We start from the raw sequence: 7394 nt of genomic DNA on the forward strand, positions 1-7394 counted from the left end.
GACCATTGCTTAAAATTGGATGGTTAATAAATGCCATATTATGGATAGGAAAATTGTCTCAATTTTTGCTTGGACAAAATTTAAGCAAAACTACAGTGCAAACAGATGAGCTCTAAAATGTTAAAAATGCATATATATATATATATAAATGGTTAGAAACAAATACTGGACTCCGATACATCTAATTACCAGTGATTGTGAAAGTAATTTATCACAGAAAATGATTTAGGAGAAATAGATTTATTTTACGCAACTATATCAGTAATGAAAGTTAAGAATGGAGGAAGGCTACGAAAGAAAATCAGTTCGTCGAAAAATGAAAGGCCACTTTATTGCCAGGGTACTTTTCCATAAAATATTTTTTTTTTTTTTGAGTTTATATATTTTGTTTTCTTTTACCTTCTCATTTCTCAAAAGCTTTGCCTATAACTTTATTTTTAAAAAAGTCACAGGTCAATTATTGAGTTTTCAATTTCAGTTGCTTTAGTTTTGGCCTATTGGCTTTGCATTAATATTAATTTAATTTAATATTAAAAAAAACATTTGTTAAACAGTAATTGAATTGGCATGCGGTGAATATAGTAGGATAAAGTAGATACACTGAAATCAGCTTCAAAAATGGAAACTGTTTAACCTGGTTTGATCATCCCGAAAAGATATTAAAGTCAACAGAATTAATCGAGAAAATATCCAGTTGCCAAGAAGACAAATAAACGTTCCCTAGAAACTACGAGTTATATGAATCAGTTGTCGGTTTTGATGCACCGAGGTTACATCAAGGCTAAGCGTGATACAACTCTGACGCATCTTCGAATTGGTGTTAATGTGTTCGTGGCCATCATTTTAGGCGCTGTGTATGCTAATTCCGGCAAGGAAGGCTCTCGTGTGATAGACAATTATAATTTACTTTTCGCTATTTTGATTCACCATTCAATGACAACGATGATGTTAACGGTTTAACATGTAAGTATAAAATCAAATATATTTACCATGGAAATTAAAACCTTGCTAAGATCCAGCGAGTTTATAAAATGCAAGGGGAAATCGGGGAGTTATTATTATTTAGAATAATTTAATAAAATTAGGACTGTATTAGTTTTCAATAATGTGCAACGAAGGAAACTAACAAGTCTGTATGAGTTATGTATATGTATATATATGTATATGCTTAATAAGAATTATAAATCATGTCCAATACCTTGACATTTCAGTCATTTTGGTATTTTTAGTAAATATATCGTAGTAAAAAAATTGATCCTTGCAGTATCGGAACAGACCAATTGTATAGTTGAAAATTAGGTCGGAAAATCGAATCTATTTTTTATTTAAATATGTTTACGTTTCTATTTGTTAAAAAAAATCAGGTCTTTCTAATTTAAGCACATTAAAATGTAACTAATGAATATTTACAAATTTCAGTCCCCATTGAAATGTCCATTTTGCTAAAGGAACACTTTAATCGATGGTATTCATTGAAGGCATATTATACATCAATAACGCTTCTTGATTTTCCCATATCGGTAAGCTATTTCTGAATTTGTATTTTTTTTTCGTAATTAAAAACAATCATAATATAATTTAATTTCTAGATCGTTGGCAGTCTTTTGTTTACTATCATCATTTACTTGTGGAGTTATCAACCCATGGAATGGAGTCGTTTCTGGATGTTCTTTGCCATTAGTGTTCTAACAGTATTCGTTGGTCAAAGTTTCGGACTAATGATCGGTGCGTGGTTTGATGTTGTGAACGGAACATTTTTGGGCTCCAGTTTTGACTATTGCCATGATGATGTTCGCTGGTTTCGGTGTAACGTTGCGTGATTTGCCTTCATACTTGAAATGGGGAAGTCATATATCGTACTTACGATACGGACTGGAGGGTTTCGTAAGCGCCATATATGGCAACGATCGTGGTACTTTGGAATGTGAAGAGGCCGCATATTGTCATTATCGGTTAGTGAACAAGAAAACTTATACACATGGATGTATAATTTTTATATAATTTTCTTTTTTTTATTTTTCAATTGCACAGTTACCCTAGAAAATTCCTGGATGAAATTACTATGACCGGCGATCAATTCTGGAACGATATTATCGCCCTCGGTATCATTATTTTGATCTTTAGAATAGCCGCATACATTATATTGAAAGCTAAGATCAAATCCGTAAAATAGACTAACGTATTGGATGTCGGTGTGCGCCACCATTTTCAACTTCAAGCTGTATTAGATGTAAGAGTGATGGTGGCTTAACTATGCTTGGCCAGTTTAAGATAACTTATAAAATAATGATTGTGTATTTCCGTGCAATTTGTTACTAGCTACTATTTGTAATTATTTAAATCGAGATATTGTTTTAATTTTTGGTAAACTTAAGTTTATATAGACAAGTGAGTACATGTGTGTACATAATATACATTCCAACAACAAGAATAAATTAAGAAACTTTATTTGAGAAAAGTACATTCATGATATTTCATACCGAATGCTAAAAATGCTATCACTAATTAAATGAAGATGAAAATTGAAATGTCTTTGTAAAATGAAAATCAGAAATAGAAGATAAAACATGTAAAAACTTCATTAGGTTCGGCCAGGCTGAGATTTTTATGTTTTAAAATACTTTTAAATTTTCTGTCACTTGGACCTACCGTAATGGGTAGAGATCTTTATATGATAGCTGTATTAAAACATGGATCCATCAGTTGTGTTTCACCATCTATTACAGACACATTTGGCTATATCAAAACGTGTGATTTCAACAGATATACATACGAACATGACGAGAATAAATAGTGCTGTTCAAAATAATAAATTCACCATCACTGAACATATATTTGAAATTTAACGGTATTATCTTCATAGGATAGGAAATAGGATTTTTACGTGTTCAGAATTTATTTAGAAAATGTAGTTCATTGTTTCGGAAAAATAAAAGTAAAATATGAAGATAGTAAGCCCTATTTTTCCGAAAAATACCTTAAAATTATTAAATTTATAGAATCTGATTAGTGACACATATTTTTTCTTCATAGTCTATTATTTCATCATTATTTAATATTTAGGGTTTTCTTTGGGTATGGAATCTTGCTTAGCAATTTTTTGTAAAAAGTGTTCTTTAGCAGTGTTATTGTAATTTTTTGTTGTTCTTTAAAAATGTGGTGCAAATTGATTTACATTTTTTGGACTGTCCCATAAATTCATGTACGCATTATTGGCCACAAGTATTAATTGGAAGCGTATATATGGGAAATAACAAAATTCTTTTAAAATTCTATTAGAAAAATTTGAAAATTTTTTGTGAGCACATTTTTGATTTTAGGTACATAGGTTAAGAAAAATATGCAGATTCGAAATATGTTCGCATTCACAAATTCGGATGCTGCGCACAAAAGTTATAGAGGTTTAAAATACTGTATTTCAAATATAAATTAAATGAATTCCTATTTCTTGTAATTCGCGATTTTCTTCACAAATGGATAAACACATTAGTTTTGTTTGCATACTTGTCAAATCACATGGAAATACGGTATAATAGCTGCTAAAAACAAATAGAAGCATGAAGATATCTGAAAATAAAATAAATTAGTTTTTTTAATTAAGACAAAACGTTTATTTGAAATTTCGGTTTTTTTAGTATGGTTAAGGGAATACGGTTTTGCCTCAATCTTTTAAAATATACTACGCTTTCTTCTGAAAATTCTTTTAGATGATTGTTAAATATCGGTAGATTCATCTAATAAGAGTTTCGACGTTAAAAAGAAAGAAAAATGATCAATATTAAAAATCACGCAATTCGCGTATTCGTGGAAATCAGTTTTTCGTATACACCGAATGAATCTCTTCCAATAATTATGAATTTTTCGATGTTTCTATGCAAAAACCCTAAAAATGGCAAAAAATGACGGAACGTGCATAAGATTTGTATGCGCATCAGATTTCAGTAATCTCCAATGAAAATACACAAAAGTACATCTATTTTAAAAGAATTGGTTAAGAACCAATTGGTTAAAGAACAATCAATTCTGGATAAAATAGGCATATTATTCGCGTATCGATGTATTTTGACCTATTTTCACACAGATTCGCGAATATGATAATACAAGGATGAATGTTGGTAAAATTAATTCGAAGAAAAACGCGATTATATACGCGAATTAATCCAAATAAATTTTTGCAGTTTTCCTACATTCAAGGTACCGATATCCGCCGTTTTATTGGGCGGGATTGAACATGACTTGGCTCATTAGATTCGGCTCGTAAAAAAACTAAAATCACGTGGGGTTCAACGACATTTGAGTGGACATTCTTAAATTTAGATTCAAAATATAGGGTTTTTATAAAAATTTACGCACCAAATTTTTGTCTCTGGAATTCAATTGCAAATAAGCTACGATGAGAAGATTCATGAGGTATACACTAAACGAAGCAAAATCACGAGTTCTACAATCCTATAATCAGCTTAGTCCATCATCTGGTTGCGCGTCCTGATTATAAGAAAAATTCAAAAAACACCGAAAATCCGGCTTCAAAATTTCAGCATCCGTTTTGGGTGGATTCAATGATTATATCGAAAAATCATACATTAGATCCATATTGCACATGGGGTATTCTTCAACTTAGTCACTGATCACATGTGCATGCGTTGTGTAGTTTAGCCACAAATCAGGAAGGAGCACAAAAAACTCGTTGGCTTCAACACATTTTCCCATTACCACCATCACAGCTTCCATCCAACTTATTATTTATTACCAATATTTTAAGATTTTGACAAGAAAACTTCATTTTTATAGAAATGAATTTAAATTATATGCAATATATTCATACTTCGCGAGTTATAAGCTTGCAAACCTCAGTTTCAAGGAATTTAAAATATTTTTGTAATTTCCCATATATATATATATATATATATATATATTCTTTTTTTTCAAAAATAAAGATATCGTGTTGTTTTTTTTAAGTTTTAAGTCGGGATTATTCACTAAATCAAAACAAAAGCATTAATGCGACATTCATCATGAAATAAATAATAACACTGTGCGGCACGAAAAATTTTCAAGGGTTCTAATGTACCGATTCTGTTTAGTTGAAGTCCCTGGACCACGAAAATACCTTTGGTTTTTCTGGGTTACTTCGAAAATTAATTTTATAACGGTAAATATAAAGAAAAACGTGGCTTCATGGATTTTCAATTTGAAACACGAATAACTTATTTACTTTATAACGGATTTATATTATTATTTTTAACGGATTTATATTATTATTATTTCCTTTAGAGAATATGCATAGAATCAATACAAAAATGTGTATAAGTCATACATTTTTTAACCGATTTTTTGATTTTTATCATTTTCGAAAGCTAATTTAATTTTCTTCCCCGTAATATAATAAAACTTATATGGCTTGAAATCATAATTTCATCGTACAGTCCGAAGAAAAATAAATTTCGTCATTTTATGCGTATTTTTTCACATTTCAACCGCTGTAACTCAACCAATCCTCAACCGATTTACCAAATATATATCTTGTTTGAAAGGAAAAATTGTACTCTTCGAAAGAAAAAAAGAATAATATAAATACGTTATAAAGTAAATAAGTTATTCGAGTTTCAAATTAAAAATCCATGAAACCACGTTTATCTCTATATTTACCGTTATAAAATTAATTTTCGAAGTGACCCAAGAAAACCAAAGGTATGTTCGTGGTCCAGAGACTCCAACTAAACAGAATTGGTACATTAGAACCCCTGAACATTTTTTTCGTTATTTTGTAGCACAGTGTAATTAAAGGATAAGTAAATTGTCTCAATTTTTGCTTGACAAAGCTAAAGCATCTGTACAGAAAGACTCAAGCCTCAGTATTGGAAGGTTACTGGGAAGCTTGAAGGAGCGTCAACAATGGTATTTTACTGTTTTTCTTTTTATGGTGCAATCTATTGACGATATTTATGAAGTAATGGATCAGTTTGTGTATAAAAATGTGTGGGAAAACGATATGGTTCAGTTCGATGAAGAAAATATACCGAAATATGTCAAAGACTGGTTGTGGGAGTCAAAAATTAAGATTTTATAACGGCTAGTACAAACATCAGATCTTCACCCTATAGAAACATCTTTGTAGTATCATAGATAGCAAAATCAAAAGAGATTAACAAACAGACATAACATCTTCCCAAAGGTTCAGGATGCGAGGAATAACATACTCAATGATCAAATTGATCATCTTATAAATTCAATGGTTGTGCTGTCCATTACTAGCAAAAATTTACATATTTATAATGAATAATAAATATATTATAATGAATTTACATATTAAAATGTATATTTGTACTAAATCTAGATCATATCCAAAGACGCAGCCTATCGGTCCACTCCTTCTAGTAACTACTCAAAGAGTTTAAAGCTTTTCCAACTTGTCAACGGTAAATATCCGTTACGAGATAATGTATACTCTTGCTCCCAAATAAGGAGTGATAACTTGTCATTTGATAACTATTATTGATTGCCAGAAAATTGGACGGTTAGAGGGTTAAAGCCATTTCGATTGGAAATATCCTAAGAATATCCAATTAAAGCCGCGCTCTATTTTCGTATGTGAAACATAAGGAAATCAGCTGTTTGAATGTAACACATATTGGAAGAAAATTTTTTCAATTGCAAGTAAAAGAAAAGGATGAAAAGGCAACAATTACAAATTATTATTTCGTTTGTAGGTATTTTATAAAAAAAAATGATGTTGATTTAAGAAAAAATAAGAGTTTTTGGTTTATAGGTTATGTCATATGTAAAATACATATGCCGATTTGAACACAAAAAATAAAAGTTTTGTGTACGCTGCTAATTTTGACACACATAAGGAATTACATATGGATGAAATAAGTGACAGCACATATGTAAAATACATATCGTGTAAAAACGCCATTACAATAATTTCTTATTGTACACGAACGGTTCCATTTTTGTGAAATATTTTACCTTAACGGAATTAAAACTGACTAAATACAGACAATTTTGAAAATACTTACAACTACGTTTTGTTTTTAATTATTTAACGCTTGTAAAATCTATGATGCTATCAATCTATTACTATCATTGTTACAAACTTAACATAACATGATTCGTTGATTGTAAGCACTTCAATTACTATCCGGCAATACATTGTTATTAGAAGTTGCCCTTTTCGCTCAAAAACGACTTGCAGGTTGTAATTATTTCGTTTTGTGCAGAGACTACTAATTTGACAAATGCCTCAACTCGGGCCTAATTGTCTAGGTAATCAACAATGCCAGTGTACAACATTGCGTAGAACAAATCGGGCTTACTCGGGCTTTAAAAGCGGTACTCAAGTTACGGTAAACTTAGATTTAGGCAAACAGTTATCACAAACTAAAACCGTT

General features: G+C 30.5%; 1 pseudogene; it reads left to right on the forward strand.

Annotated features, from left to right (window-relative positions):
* The first annotated feature begins 554 nt into the window (after positions 1–554).
* Positions 555–2173, forward strand: LOC133333539 (ATP-binding cassette subfamily G member 4-like; annotated as a pseudogene).
* Positions 2174–7394: the final 5221 nt, after the last annotated feature.

Source organism: Musca vetustissima, unplaced genomic scaffold (genome assembly GCF_032173495.1).
Source record: "Musca vetustissima isolate MV318-11 ecotype Yass unplaced genomic scaffold, APGP_CSIRO_Mvet_v1 utg851725, whole genome shotgun sequence".
Lineage (NCBI taxonomy): Eukaryota > Metazoa > Arthropoda > Insecta > Diptera > Muscidae > Musca > Musca vetustissima.